Source organism: Pleurodeles waltl, chromosome 2_2, assembly GCF_031143425.1.
Source record: "Pleurodeles waltl isolate 20211129_DDA chromosome 2_2, aPleWal1.hap1.20221129, whole genome shotgun sequence".
NCBI lineage: Eukaryota > Metazoa > Chordata > Amphibia > Caudata > Salamandridae > Pleurodeles > Pleurodeles waltl.
In genome coordinates this window covers 57987954-58004151 of record NC_090439.1, presented here as the reverse complement: position 1 = coordinate 58004151, position 16198 = coordinate 57987954, and the positions used below count along the sequence as shown (strand labels likewise).

General features: G+C 40.4%; 1 long non-coding RNA gene across 1 annotated transcript in view; it reads right to left on the bottom strand.

Moving 5' to 3' along the window:
- Window positions 1-16198, bottom strand: part of LOC138272955 (uncharacterized) — a 124215-nt gene that overhangs the window by 88546 nt on the left and 19471 nt on the right. The window contains exon 2 of the long non-coding RNA XR_011200269.1: window positions 9205-9351. This is a non-coding gene — a long non-coding RNA (uncharacterized lncRNA). The remainder of the gene's footprint in view (window positions 1-9204; window positions 9352-16198) is intronic.

The following is a 16198-nucleotide window of genomic DNA, read 5'->3' as shown; positions in this document are numbered from 1 at the left end:
CCACAAACCAAAATACCCACTATTCCAAATGTATTGTTTGTAACGTCCTTTCAAATGAGAAATAAATACTCCAAATAAATATGTGACTGCTGACTTGATGGATATTAAGGTCCGTTCTCCCCCACCCCTTCATCCATTCATACGTGAATGCCCCTTTCTGCATTCGGGCCAGAACCATTCTGAAACCTGAAAATGTGTTAAAGCCCTCATCACAACTTTGCTGTCACCACCAGGGTCAGAGACTGCAGAGAACACAGTGACTGGAGCTACTCCTACTACTTCATCTTAATCATTGGAATAAATTAAATTACCAAACCAATGAACATGCATTCACTAATATTCCACATGTATTGGAGACCAAGGGGCACATGTAGGTACCATTTTTCCTGTTGCAAATGGCCCGATTCGCAGAATCGGACCGTTTGCGACAGGAAAAAAAAATGTTGGTATGTACAGAGCCTATTTTGCGATTCATTAATCTATTTACCGAATCACAAAATAGGTTTGCGAGTCATAAATAGGAAGGGAACATTCCCTTCCTAATTGCAAGTCGCAGCACAATGTAGCATTGTTTTGAGACCATGAATGCGGTCAAAAAACAATCGCAAACCCATTCGCAAACGGGAAGGGGTCCCCATGGGACCCTTTCCCCTTTGTGAATGGCAGTGAAAACATTTTTTCAGAGCAGGCAGTGGTCCCATGGACCTCTGCCTGCTCTCAAAAAATGAAAAGAAAATTTGTCAGTTTTATTTTTGAAATGCATCTCGCTTTCCTTTAAGGAAAACGGGCTGCATTTCAACAACAAAAAACTGCTTTATTTAAAAGCAGTCACAGACATGGTGGTCTGCTGTCTCCAGCCGGCCACCACCCCTGTGAGGGTGGCCATTCTCAATGGGGTCGCAAATTGCAACCTAGCTCATGAATATTCATAAGATAGGTCATTTGCGACCCCATTGCGAAGCGCAAATAATGTAAAGTACACTTTTGTACAAAAGGTTTTGCGACTCGCAAACAAGTCGCAAATTGCGAGTCGCAAAACTCAGGGTCGTAGATCTGGTCCCAAGTACTGTACTACTTGGGAGCCAAATAATGGGCAAAACAGATGGTAAGTTGTGTTGTGACTAACTGGAAGCCACAGAACAGAACACAAACAGATGGTAAGTTGTGCTGTGACTAACTGGAAGCCACAGCATGGAGACAATGCAGGTCCTGTTAACTAGGGGTGAACTAATTGGAGGTGACATGTAGTGGTATTTAAATCTGCCTTAAATGTCAAAGCATATGTACTCTGCAGGAGTTGCAAATCACTTCTTCATGAAGTAATAGAGTTATGCCAAACATCTATGATGAAAGCTTGAGGACTACCTGTATTGTTAATTTGTTGAGTTTGGCGATTCCTAACACACACCATTTGCTTCATCTGATTAAAGTTGTTTCTAACTTTTTTTTTCTGAGGAAGGCCACTCATATTGAGGGCAGGGTCATGCCAAAATACTGACATGGGCCTTCATAAGTGAAAAGGAGGGCATTGTACTATAAAAAGGTAGGAACTTAACTTCTGAAATTTCTTAAGGGTAACTTTGATGTCTTCAGTATTACACAACACTCCTCGGGTGTGTTGATACTTTTATTTTCAGGTTGTTTATGCTACTTTGTAGTGCAGAATGTCATTATTTGCTTTGGATAAAGTCTTGCTTCATTAATGTTAATGTGTTTTTTTTGCCTTTTTTCTTTGTGCCTAATTACTTTGCTGATGTTATGTGTGGTAAATGTCAAGCATTATTTGTTCCTGTGTTATTATATTAACAATAATATATGTGTTTTATACTAAGAATTCAGATGCATCTTTTTCTATCAATTGTTATATTTATTCAAACATTGGTGACCATACTAATTTTACAAAGAAACCATAAGGGGCCTATTTATGAGCTGGTTGGCATCTTTATTTCTCCCTGTTACTTTTTCCTTCTATGTGTGCTGCATCTGCAGCACACCTAGATAAAGAAATATGCTTCTCAGAATTGTTTTTGTGCAGGAAGGTATCACTTCCTGCACAAAAACAACCAAGCATGCAACTCAGGCACACTGGCACCATGGTGCCAGGGTGTGTGCCTTGGCACTATGCTGCCAAAACGGTGCCAGCGCAGGGGAAAAGGCAGGAATGTGTCATACTGCTTTTAAAAGGATGCATTCCTCCCTTTTTGTGTCACACAGTGCAGCGCAGCAAGGTGACTTGATGCGCTGCATGACATTCTCGTAAATAAGCTGTTAGAAATTGGGTCTCTAGTTGGCAGAGGTATGAACCCTGTCCAAGTAGGGACCACAATCCTAGTCAGGGTAAGTCTGATACACTCACCCTCTGGTAAATTTGCAGAGAGCAGTCGGACTTAACTTAAGAAGCAATGTGTAAAGTATTTGTGCAAAACTTAAAACAGGAAAACAGTGGAAACACCACATAACAATAATCCACACCAAGTTAGAAAAGTAGATCTTACTTTAATGAACAAAACAAGATGAAAATAGCAAACATCCAATCACTAAAAGTTAAGATATGCATTTTTAAAAAATATATGCAAGTGTAGAGGACTTAAAGTGTCAACTAGGACTATCTGGTCACGCTAGTCCGGGGTAAATTCCGAGGTAAATTCAAAGTTCAGGCCATCCACAATGGAGAGCGGACTGGCTACAGGGACCAACCTTGTCCCTCTGGAAACAGTACCTTGGGTGGAGGATTGTGTCAACAGTAAGTGTTGATGCAAGAAGTAGAAGAGGTGATGCAAAGACGATATGTCAGTTCTGATCCGTGCAGTCAGGGGATTCATCAGCGATGCAGCAGTGTTGAGGAGGGATGTGGCAGTTCTGATCGGTGCAGTGGTGGTGATGGGTCGACACCAAAAATTGCAGCACAGGAGAAGTCACCCAGGAATGGATTGGTACCACTTCGTAGGGCAGGACTCACAGGTGGCAGAGTCCAGGTACTGTAGGGAAGATGCAGGCAGTCTTTGATGTCCTGAGACTACACAACAGGAGGCAAGCCAGCAAGCCCTCTGAGTCACTTGGTTCTGGGGATGTGAATATTCTGGTGCATTCCTTCTCACTTCCAGGCAAAGAGGCAGCAAGACAAGCACAGGAAAGCACGAGTCCAGGAAAGCCCAGCAGAGTTCCAGCAGAGTGGCAGTCCCTTCAGCACAGTAGTCATTTTTCCTAGCAGAGTATCCTCAGGTCCACAAGTATACTGATTCGGTAGGGTTAGGGTTCAAAGAGGGATTTTGAAGTGCACACAGGCCCTCCCTTTCTTGCCTTGGCTCCAGACACACTACAAGTGGGGAAGCAGCCCCTTTGTGTGGAGACAGGCAAAGCCCTGTTCAGGTGCAAATGTCATCTCCCCCCCCCCATCTAGCTCAGGAAGGCCCATCTCCTGGTGAAAGGCCATCAGGATGTAAATGGCCCACCTCAGCTCTCTTTGTGTGTGAGTCTAGAGGGAGTGCTCAAAGCCTAGCTGTCAACCAACCCAGATGTCTATTGGAAGCTGGGATTACGATCAGAAAAATGTAATCTTTCTAAAAGTGTAATTTTTAAAGCTGTAATCATAAATCCAACTTCACCATTTAGGAGGAGTTATTATTAAAAGTTCATAGGTACCACATACCGCAGTACTATACCTTATCAATTAGAAATTATGCCTAATAAATGTATTAAGCAATCTCCAATGTTATCAAATTAGAGGAGTAGGCCGCATAGTAGTGGAAACAAATTTTGGAGTTTTTCACTACCTGGGCAAGTAAAACAAAAAGTATATGTCCTGCCTCTTATTTATTCCACACTCTGCCCTGTGGGCTACCTAAGGCCTACTTTAGGGATGTCTTACTTGTACTAAAGGGAGTTTAAGGCTTGACAAGGGGTCTTAAATGCCAAGTCGACATCACAATGAAACTATAAATACGGAAGGCCAGAGACATGTTTACAGGCCTATTTAAGTGGGTGGTACAATAAGTGCTGCAGCCCACTTGTAGCATTTAATTTACAGACCCTGGCCACATATAGTACACTTTACTAGGGAAGTATAAGTAAATTAAATATGCCAGTCATGGATACACCAATGTTATTATATTTTAGGGGAGTGAGCACATGCACTTCAGCAGTGGCTAACAGTGGTAAAGTGCCCGCAGTCATACATCCAACAAAAAAAGATCAGCAAAAGTGAGGCAAAGCAGGCAAAAAGTTTGGGAGGGAGACCACCCTAAGGCTGTTAGGTTGAGCATACATCTTTAAGTCAATAATTTGCTTGTTTGTTTTGGATTTTTTTTCAATGAGTCATACATTTCTGAGCCTCCCAAAAACAAAAGTTCTATATATTATTTCATTATACGGAGGTATTAATTTTCCTTTCAGAATAGATTTGATGACACATCTCTTTTCCTATATGTTGAATGCATAGGTTCAAGTATATCGGACTGCTGGCCACTGGACAACAAGATATGGAGCAGTCATGACCGTTGCCACATGAAACTGGACATCATGAGATTCCCGAAAGGGAAAGTCGATATGAGCAGCGGGCAAAGTGGTTTGGTGACTTGGGTACTAGGCAGTAGGATAGCCACTAGTGTCTTGGTGTGGAAACCTAAATGTTTCTGAAGACCAGTAGAGGGTTGAGTATCTGTTAAAAATTCATACATACAAATCATTTCTTCAGAGATTTTTTTAATCTGTGCCTTTTTTTAAACTATTTTTAGTTTAGACTTGTAGGGCAATGTATACACTCACACTTGTTTATTCATCACATGAGGTGAATAGAGAAGCGATCAGATATCAGTATGTTGAGAGCAAAGTATGTGACATATACTGTTAAAGAACAGAATATTGAGATAAACAGGTAACAACTACAGCAAACAACAGTAAGAGCTATCTAAATAAAAGGTAGCATGGTTCTGGAACGCTGTCACTAATTGGCCTCCTTCGGTTAGATCCTTTGCTTGAAATTCATAATCCTATGTTTTGTACTTATTTGACATACATACATTTTTGTTTTCAAACATATATATTCTGTCTACAGTTTTCATTTTGTCACATAGACTCTGCTATAGGTAATTTATCACTGGTAACTGTGGGTGCAACATACAAGCCTGATTGCCCCACCAAGCCTCTTTCAGACTGTTTAAGTGTGGAACAGCTGGCATGTCTTGATGGTCATTTTTTACTCTTTGTATCTATATGAAACAATTAGCAGGATTTGTGAAAGAGATGCTTGGTAAGAGTTTAACAAAGATCATATCCCTCATTTTGGCTAAAAGGTCTTTTTTTTAGTAATACAATATTCATTAAATAGATAAAGATACATTCATCTGGCACAATAAATGGTGGGCCTGATTCACAAAGGTAAACTTATACCAAAAGTATAAGTTTAGACAAAGTTTAACTTTACTCATAGTAAAGTTAGACATTTGGTCTAACTTTAGACTGTTAGTCTAAAATTAGACCAAAAGTCTAACTTTACTCATAGTAAAGTTAGACTTTTGGTCTAATTTTAGACTTTTGGTGTAAACTTAGGACAAAAGTCTAAATGTAGACCAAATTCTAACTTTACTCATTATAAAGTTGGACTTTAGGTCTAAATTTAGACTTTTGGTCTAAACAAACTTTTGGTCTTAGTTTACCTTCGTGAATTGGGCCCATGGCATTTAAGTAAACGGTACCTATATTTATACACTCACAATTTACATTAAAACATCAGATCAGCCACCCATTGTCATTGCACATTGCATTAAGTCAGAGTAGAAGAGGAAAAGCGGGGAGACAGGGGCATAGAACAAAGAAGATGCACAGATGAAAATGTGTGATATATGGATCAAACAGTACATGAAATCAATGTCAGATTCGATACAGGCACCAGCTACATAAGAAATTATAACATACATATTAGAAGCCCCAAAACAGAATTTACAGTGGATACTATATGATCATGGTGTAACAAATACCAGCTGCCATGCCTTACCTTCACTTTTTAATCACTAGATTGCAGAAAATATTTGCATATATTATCATCATAATATATGATATGTTGAGAGCAAAGAGCCAGTTGATCACATTAATGGGCTCTACCTTTAGAGTGGGTAAGAGTGAGTAGGAATTTAATCAGCAGACACATGCACAAGTAAGGCAAGCATAGGGCGAAAGATATGCTTGATAAGAGTTTAACACAGATCAAAGAAACCATAGGATTTAATGCACTTGTAATAAGTTGGACAGGATATTTGCCATGGCCATCTAATGCATGGGACTTTTTCAGCTTCAACCTTTCATCATCTACTGCCTCTCTCATAAGAACAATCAATCACATCTAGTCCTCAACAAAATACCTGCTGTTCTCTTCGCCTCCATAACTACCCACCATACATCTTATTCAAAGCAAAGCCATTAAGTAACAATAGAATCCTCATCTATAGCATGTATTCTGATTTCAAACCTTTGCACCATCACAGAAATCTAGCTAGGAGAAAATGCTGCATCTGTATTACACACAGGCATCTCTCTAGGCTACCTATCTGCTCAGCTCCTGCCTGAACACAAAATGAGTAGGGAGCTACTGGTGGCTTACAATAACTGTTTACTAATGTCTGGCATTAAAGGTCACACATCCTTTGAGTGTGAATCCTTACTGTCTACTGCTCACCTTCTCAAGGCCATTCATTTATCCCTTTCTAATTTATCAACTAACCCATCATAACACGCCCTTTCTAAACACTCGTCTGGACTCCATGTCAGACATTACAGTTGACCATCCAAATCTGTGTTTTTTGGGAGCTGTCATAACCTGATTTAACATCCAGAACTGCATCTCCTTATTAAAGAACTGCATCCCCTTAAAGCACTTGATTTCCAACAAGTAGTCACTGAGGACACACACTAGTGGTCGACTCTCAAAACAATATTCATATTTATACTAATTATAATTAAAATAAACAATCCCATTACTTTGAGTGATCAGCTCATTGATTTCAATCTTAACTTCCCCCATGTGGCTCTCTCACCAGATGCCTCCAGCACAACTGTGCCTATTGTTTCACACAAGAATTTAAACCAAGTGTTTTTTCAGCCATTATTCTGCTATTGTCCATCCAGCAGTTCTAACTATGTTTCTCGGAGGCTTTCAATACAATTCTTTCCCTCAAAGTCTTATGGCACTCATCACACCTTCAGAAGCCTGGCTTGTTTAACACAGACACTAAGCTACATAAACAGATATTTCAAGTTTCGAATAAATTACTGAAAATATTTGAATACACCATGAATAAAGCATCAACAACAGCACAAAATCTACAGAGCAGCAATCAAAAAAGCCAAGAGATCTCACTATTTTCATCACATCTCCAATACAATATGAAAAACTAAATAACTTTCTAAAATTATCAGTGAACTCCACAACCAAGACTGCATCCTAGCCTTATCCAACCACTCCCAGGAACTGTGCAGACTTCTCATCAGAAAAGCTAAAAACCTTTTGTCACAGTTTCTCTTGGCAAACATCACTGTCCACCTCCTCTGCCAATCATGCTAACCCCTGCTCCTAGCACTACACAACCAAAATTCCCTTCCTTCAACTTTCTCTCCAGAACAATGAGCACTGTCAGTTCACTAGCAGACCCATGTCTCACAAATATATTCCAAAACATCCTCCTAGCATTATCCGCTGACATCCTAGTTTATAGCAATCATTATTTCATCCCCTTCATTCAGGGAAATCATTAGCAACCTAAAGATATATTTTTACAAGCCCAAGATAAATCGAGGACTTGACCAGTTGAATGCAATGAACTAGTTATAATGGACCACTTCTGGGTAAGATTATTAAAAAAGCAACCATCTGCCAGACCTCTGCTTTACTTGAAATAAATTATGCCTTCTCAGACAAACAACTGATTCTGACTTGGAAGAGGGACTAGTTTCACCCTCATTGTTATGTAAATGATCTCAGCAATACCAGAGTTTTGAATGGAGTTGTTAACCTGGTTTTACTTCACCTGTTATCAGCCTTCAACATTGTTGACCAGCAGCTATACTCAGAACACTAGATGGCATAAGAATCGTTGGATTGGTGCTAATTCGTTCAAGTCCTAATGTCATGCTTCTTCCTTTATCCTGTGCACCAGTCAAACCTCAGGCAGGTGTTACCTCAAGGGTTGCCATTAGCTCCTCTTCTTTTCAATGTGCATATGTCTCCACTATTAGAGCTTATAAATTCCTTAACAATTACAAGTTACAATTCTGCAGACAATAGCCAAATCATTCCAAAACAGGAAAATCTGTAGGTCCTCAAACAGTTCTCAAAACCTCAGACCTTCACAAGTTCTACATGAGAGTTTTCCCAATCCCTTAAAGCTGTGACCAGGACTAAAAGATAGTCTCACAATATGTTTCTAGAGAGGGCTGACTAAGCAAAGGTCTTACATATACACCTTATTCTAGACACTAAAATGCCTGGAACTGGAGAGATGCTGTGTTGTTTAAGGATATCTAGCTTTTTCGTCAGACAACGTTCCTGAAAACAAATTTCTAAGTTGAGGATGGGTATGAGAAGAGATTGGGGAAGAAGAGTTAACTGGCATGGCTTGCAAGGGAGCAACTGTCTTTCATGACAAAAAGAAAGAATTACTTTTAGAGAGCAAAGGTAGGATCAGAAAGAGGTTTGAAAGATTGTTCAAAGTCAGAAAAATTTCTAAATATAGGGGGAATCTTCCACCATAATAAAAGTGCAGAGAGTGTTAAATAGTGCTTAATTTGAGCCAGTGGTTGCCGGTAAGGCCCATCAGCACTCATGTCTGGGGTCTGTCACTTAATTTTCCTTATCAGACTTTGACCAAGAGCATGATAGAGAAAATACATAAAAGAGGGAAAGAAGAAGAAGAAAACCATGGAAAATTATTGACAAACAAAGAAAGCATGGATGAAAAAGAACATGCAAGAGTGAGCTAAAGAGGCAAGGAGTGCCTGATGGTAGATGAGAGAATCATGAAGTGGAATAAAGACATTGTAGCCTCAAAATTCTCCCCCCCGATACTCAGTAGCAATGGCTGAAGGCTTCTAAGCAAAACTTTGGGCCTACAGTTAGGAGTGTTGTCACTATTTGTTAAGGATGTTCAACCAGAATGGGAAATAGAACAGGACACAAAAAGCGCTTGAAAAATGTCTTTCAATAATATATGTTACCTTATGCTGTTGTTGTCTTGACTTGGCTTCAAGCATACCGTTGTGGCATCTCAAAATCCCTCTCTTAACTGGAGGTACCCATTCTTTTCCCATGTGGGAATATGGAGGACATGGATTGAAGGCCCCTGATAGCGAGGCACGTGGGAGCTGTGGGAAAACCACCAACACTGACTTGGAAAATTAGATCAGTTTACCAGATTCCCACAGCTTTTCTGCATGAGAAATATACATTTAAAACAATGGATCTGATAACTTAAAACCGGAAACCTAAAAACTTCTTTTGTACTCGTACTTTAATTTTATGGACCATCAGAATTATTTCAGTCTCTAACATGTGTAGGAATCTTTATATATAGAAAATCTGAGACATGCAAGAGAGATGGAGAGAAAGAAACTGGGCATATGGAAAGCTTATACAGCCAAGAAGCGATTGACCCTCTGCCGTTTTAAAGAGTACCTGAATACACAGAAACAACATGCTTGATGACCAGGCATGTAAGTGTGCACAAAAGTGGTAAGTTATTTCTAATTCATGCAGGAAAACAATTATATCCACCATAATACTGGATAATATAGTATATCTCAACCACAACAGGAATATTAGCACAAATTTAACCTAAAACTCTAACCTAGGCACTCAGAATGAAAGATATACAATGAGATATACAGTAAGAGATATTTTCAGACACCAACCTTGGGACAAACATATTGCAAGGAAGATAGAGAGCAAGACATATAGAGGGAGGGACTGAGGCAGGCACACAGAAGACCATAAACAGGCAAAAAACACTGAGAGAGCAACACAAAAAGGGATTCTCAGAAACTATGATAAAAAACACAAAGCAAAACAGGTGAAGGCGAGTAATTTCATAATTAATGTTTTTGCATTGTCAGCTTTAGCATGCACACACATAAATGTATCAACTGTGTGTTATTCATGTTTAGATTGACCATAGCCAATGTAGGACAGCATTTAAAGTGGCTAATGTCTGGTTGAGGTTCTGTATCATATCACATCTTTCTTTATTTCTAGGAGAAGCTGACTCCATATTTACGTCCTTGCTTTCATTCTCATGTGAAATGTCTTCCTTTATGTGATATCTGTATAATGTTTCAATTAAATTTAAGTGCACCTGTGGAGTGCAGGCTGTCCAATGTATCTTGTTATGTTGCAGATAACTGTAAGTTAAATAACAAAGTTAGCTTATGTCTGTGTGCTTTAACCTTACTGGGGAATTTATGGGAACAATGTGTAGGTGTGCCAAATGTTAGAATTGTGTCATTAAAGCTAGTGTAATGTTGATGTGAATTCTGATCTTTCCCCAGACATATTGCATACATGGTTCTGTCCACTCGAATACGATGTAGAGTAGGGTGCTCCCCTTAGGGGAGAAATGATTAACCTAATTATTCCTTTGAGGTACCTTTATACTAACTTTGTCTTCTTGCATATGTGACATTGAGTTATTTGAACTCTACATTTGCCTAACATATTCATTTAAGGATTACTGATTGATACTAATTTGAGGATTTTTTATTTGTGAGCCTTTTAACCTGTAATAAACTGTTAAACCTGGCATTCTTGTCATGGTTTCACCTGTCTTTTTGCCTCTACTTTCTGTGTTTTTAACTGTGCGCTGGACTTCGTTTTCGCTGGCTTTGATACTCTGGTCACTTTACCCCTGATGACCAATGCTAACATGCAAGTGCTCTCTGTGTAAACTGTATGTGTGATTGGCTTTTCCCTGATAAGCATATTTAATTTACTAGTAAGTTCCTAGTAAAGTGCCCTAGAGTTACCCAGGGCATGCACATCAAATGCTACTAGTGGACCTGCAGCACTGATTGTGCCACCCACATGAATAGCCCTATAAACATGGCTCAGACCAGCCAAAGCAGTGTCTGTGTGTGCAGTGTTAAACTGTCAGCTCGACCTGGCAAGTGTACTCCCTTGCCAGGTCCAAACCTACCCTTTTTGTGCATGTATGTCACCCCTAAGGTAGGCCCTAGGTAGTCCCATAGGGAGGGTGCAGTGTATGTTAAAGGTAGGAGAATGTACTGGTGTGTTTTACATGTCCTGATGTCTCTCACAGGTTAACATGGGAACTGCTTTAAAATATTTTTTAAGAGCAGTTTCCCATTGGGGGAGATGGAGATATGGAATTTGGGGTCTCTGAACTTTCAATTCAAAAATACATATTTTGGTAAAGTTGTTTTTTAGATTGTCAGTTTGACAATGCCACTTTTTGAAAGTGGGCATTTTCTTGTTTAACCATTCTGTGACTCTGCCTGCTATGGAATCCACATCTGGGTCAGACTGACATTTGGTCTGTTTGTGAATTCCCTCTAGACCATGGGTACTCACAAACATTTTCCCAGGAGCCACAAATTTTGGTCTGTGGTGTGACCGAGGGTCTCACTGATGCTAGCAGCGTGGCGATCAAAGGGTGGAGGGGGCTCTGGATGGGGAGGAGTGTGGCGTTCTGGTGCGTGTAGGGGGCAGCAAAGCATATAGATCTAGTGGCTGAATCGTTCAATGTGAAACCAGAAAATGTGGCATTAATCCCAGCTTCCCCACTTTACCAAATTGTGTGATCCTAGGCAAGTGTTTTATTTCACGTTCCCTTCATTTTCTTCATTACTGTATGTAGGAGGACTTCACAATGCATGACTTCAGTATGTGCGCTGTGCGAACCCTTCTCCTGTGTTTGATTTATTAAACTATGAAGTTGTTCATGTATAATAGCAAATCAGGCAAATCAAAGAGTGCAGATAACTGACTTGCCTCTTAATTCACTACTGGCATTGTTATCAAGGTCGGGGTAAGAATGAATGTTTCTGAACTTATGTTTGAAATCTATTGTTCTTAAAAAAAAAAACATGCACTGATATAATCTGATGTAGTAAAATGAAATGTTCCTGCATGTAAATGAAATACACTTTTTTGAATTTTTAAGAACCCTGATCATAGTTGCAGACATTTGCTGCAAGGTTTATTAAAAAAGGAAAGTGTTCCTGCAGTTAAGCGGTTCAGGACAAATTCCTTACTTCCTTTCTTTATCTTCAATAGTGTTTAAATAAAGTATTGCCTGTTAAGTCGGGTAAACAGCAGCCTAGTGCTACTGCTGCCCTGGGGGCCGCATGTAAAGGTCAAAAGGGCCGCATGCGGCCCCCGGGCTGTACTTCGAGTATCACTGCTCTATACAGTGACAGAAAGGGAGCTGAGGAGTGTCCTGCCTATCCTAATGAGTCTCCTGGGCTACAGTGGGGAGGGAGAGGCTGACACTTACACTGGAAAGGGCTGTGCCTGTCCTCACACAATACAGTCCCCACCCCCCTGGTGTGTGTCTGGGGTCAGACCTCGGCAAGGCAGGATCTTGTGAACAACAGAGATTCTCCTTTGAAGTTTGCCTACTTCAAAGACAGAAATGAGTATAAGTAGTGGACCCAAACCCCCAATACATTTAGATTATTTCTGGATCAAGAGGAACATCTGCCAAGGAGAAGAGCTAGAAGAGGAGTACTGCCCTTTTGCCTGTGAGTGTGCCTAGCTGGGTTGGCCTGTAGTTGCTGCTTCTACCTTAGAGAGGACACAGACTGGACTTTGCTGTGTTTTCCTGATTGTGAAGTGTCTCCAAGGGCTTGGACTGAGCTTGTTCCCTGTTCTGAAGTCCCAGGGCCATCAAAGATGTCCTCTGCCAGCACCTGGACTCTCTTGCGGAGACTCCTACCCTGTTAAGTGGTACCCTACCTAGGTCCTTGTAAGGAGAGGCTGGTGGAACCAAGGCTGAAATCCATGCACCGGAGCTGAGCAGAAGAAAAATTAATGCAGCACCTGCCTCGCAGCTGAAAAATTGATGCACCACCTGCATCGTGGCTGGGAAATTGACCCAACACCTGCTTGCGGCTGCCAAAATTGACGCATCACCCATGCAGCGTGGCTCTTCACCACTGTGCACCGCAATTGTGCATGCATCATTGCTGGGCATCAAAACCAGAGTGAACCTGCATGGACCGGAGGCTGCCCATCCAGAAATGGATGCATCGCTCTTCTGTGGGAGAGAGAAACAACGCATCGCCTACCTGACGAGAGAATAATCGACACACGACCTCACTTGCAATTCAGGAATCAACACATTGCTTGCTCTTCTCATGCATGCTCGAACATGCAGCTTTATTTTTTATGCATACCAGGTACTTTATATGAAAACAATGCATCCATTGATTTATATGGATTAAGACTATTTTTTTATTTAAAAATTCATATCTTTGCTTGTGTATTTTGGATTTTTGTCATTTTGATCTTGTTTGATTTAAATAAATATTGGCTATTTTTCTAAACTGGTGTTATCTCCCTTTTGTAGTGTCTTCACTATATTAATGTGTGTGATGGTACACATACCTTACAGATTGCCTCTGAGATAGTCCTAGCCACTTGTGACAAGCTACCAAGGGGGTGAGCAGGGGTTATCCTGGGTGTGTATCTCCTTTATCCTGACTAGATTGAGAATCACTTCTCGGACAGAGTGCAAACTGACTGCCAACCAGAGACCCCATTTCTAAGAGAAATCTTTATGGTTTAAAACTGAACAATGTTCTCTCTTCCTTTTGGAGCCTAATGTGCTTTACTTAATGAAATGTATTGAGTTTGATGACTACACTCAGGTTGAAATCAAGATTAATCAGAGAGTTATGGGCTCAGAATTAGCACAAAGGAAAGTGCTCCACCACACGCAAAACAGTGGCAGAAATGGGGAGACATGGGCTACAACACACAGGCCTGGATGATCAGAAAGAAAATGAGACTACAATGGTTTCCTAAACAAGATCTATTAAGATGTGGCACCCTTCTGCTCTCTCTCCCTGCATTGGCTCACTTTTGGTTGCCATGTGCCAATGCATACACCCTTGCACCATAGTGCCAGTTTGCCTACATAGTGGTCAGAGTAGGTTTTCTGCCTTGGATCCTCCTGTACTAAACGTATGGGCCTCGTTTAGTGAGGTGTGGGTTTTTGGTGCAAATTCCTGTCTACAATACTTTGTGGATAGGAATTTGTATCAAAGCCCATGGGTGGTTGCACCAAACAAGGAACACTCATATGATGCAAAGTAAAGCATGACAGCGCAATGCGTGGCCTTGTGTTACATTGGGATACAATTCAGAGCAAATTGTGATTTACTTTGGCTTGTAAATACCAACCCAGAATTCAGACCCCTCAGATGGCCGATGCAGATAAAGAGAGCCACCACAGCCATCATTGGGCTTCCCACAACCTTACCTATACTATGGCTGGGTGGGCTCTACAACATGTATTCTTCAAAATATAAAAAAGTTATGTTTCGTTCAAACCCATTTTTTGCCTCAGGATTGATATCTGCAACACAAAATAAGAATCATGGTGTGGACCAATCATATTAATACACACGTTTATTAATACAGTAAAACAGTAAAACACCACCAAACAGTTTCTGACTGATTTGAGTAAGAACTTTGTAGGCTGACTTAATGATTGCTAAACCTTTCCCATCAGCAGCTTTATTCTCTTTGTAAGGAGCCACATGGAGCATTGTTCCACCTGCTCAGCACAGCATCTATCCACCTTGCCGTTTCTTCTAGTATAGAAATATAACTTATACTACAGGAAATTGTACAGTACCTCAACAATAAGGTCATTGTCACCATGACAGATAGTTTGTCTCTATGTGGTTGACGGCCTGATGATTTAAGGGTGGGGTACCAGGTACTTATAATCACTATGGTGTGAAAAACACATTCCTCTGCTTCAGGATGTATGCAAACTTGTAAAAAATGGAGCATCTGTTACTTTGAGGGTTAGGCAAGTCAAAAGTTTGATAGTATAGCATTTTTATGGGCTCATGCAATAGGATCTTCTTGTTGAGAAAAAACATAGATGAAGGGCAGCTCCAAAACATATATATATATATTTTTACCGCACCACCCCTCTGGGGCCGTTTGGAGCTCTTTTGGTGAGCACATTTATCGAAGAAAAGGAATTAGGGCTCCCCCTGGCCGGCCGCGTGCACGCCGTGAATTGCATGAACCAGTTAGAGATTTACGAGCTCTTACTTTGAAAGGTTCCAGCCATGGACCTAATGGAATTTTAATATTACGGAGTCCGTGCGACCGAGAGTAAAGCCGACGATTGTACATTCCTTAAATGGTGAGATTTCTGCTTACTAACTCTGTTTTAAAGATGTCAGCGACCTCGCGGTGAGAAATACGCGAGCGAGACACGAGGAAGCCGGATACGTGCTGAGGCACAAATACTAATTGGCAACATTGTAGCTTATCCGAAACTTCGCAACAACGCGGCTTTGAACTAATGCAGTTTAATTTGTGAATTAAAACGTGCGGAGATATGTGAGTATCAACGATGCAATTACTATTAAAGTGAGTTATTATTAAAGTGAATACGACGGCTGGAACTGCTACATTGATACTTAAAATGAACAGTGGATACGAGCAGCAATTTAATTGAAATATCTTAGCGATGGAAGATAGCCCCTACTATTTCTGTATTTTCCAAATTCTTACTTTTTCTGACATTTAATGATCACTCGGGATCGTGTATATATTTTTGAACAATAGTGGCATCTAAGTGGGTACGGAAACGACGGAAATAGACTCTAACAAATATATATTTCGAACCTGCACTTCGATGCAGGTCTATCTCTAAGTGGTCTACATACAAAGAATTCTTCTAATAAGTATATAACAACTGTATAGACGTGACGTATGAAGGCAAGGGGAACTGGGTATTTTACCCAGGGGATCTCAAGTGTGAGAGGTTTACTTTGTTACATTATTATTATTTTTATTTTTTCTTTGCACAATTAAGTTTAGCAATAAGGTAATTATCATGGAGGACGACATTGATAACCAGAGAAAAATGGCTGCTCAAGCCTTATTTTCCAAGACTAATATAAGAGGAAAATTGCCTGGAAGTGATGCAGGTCGCAATAATGATTTGAA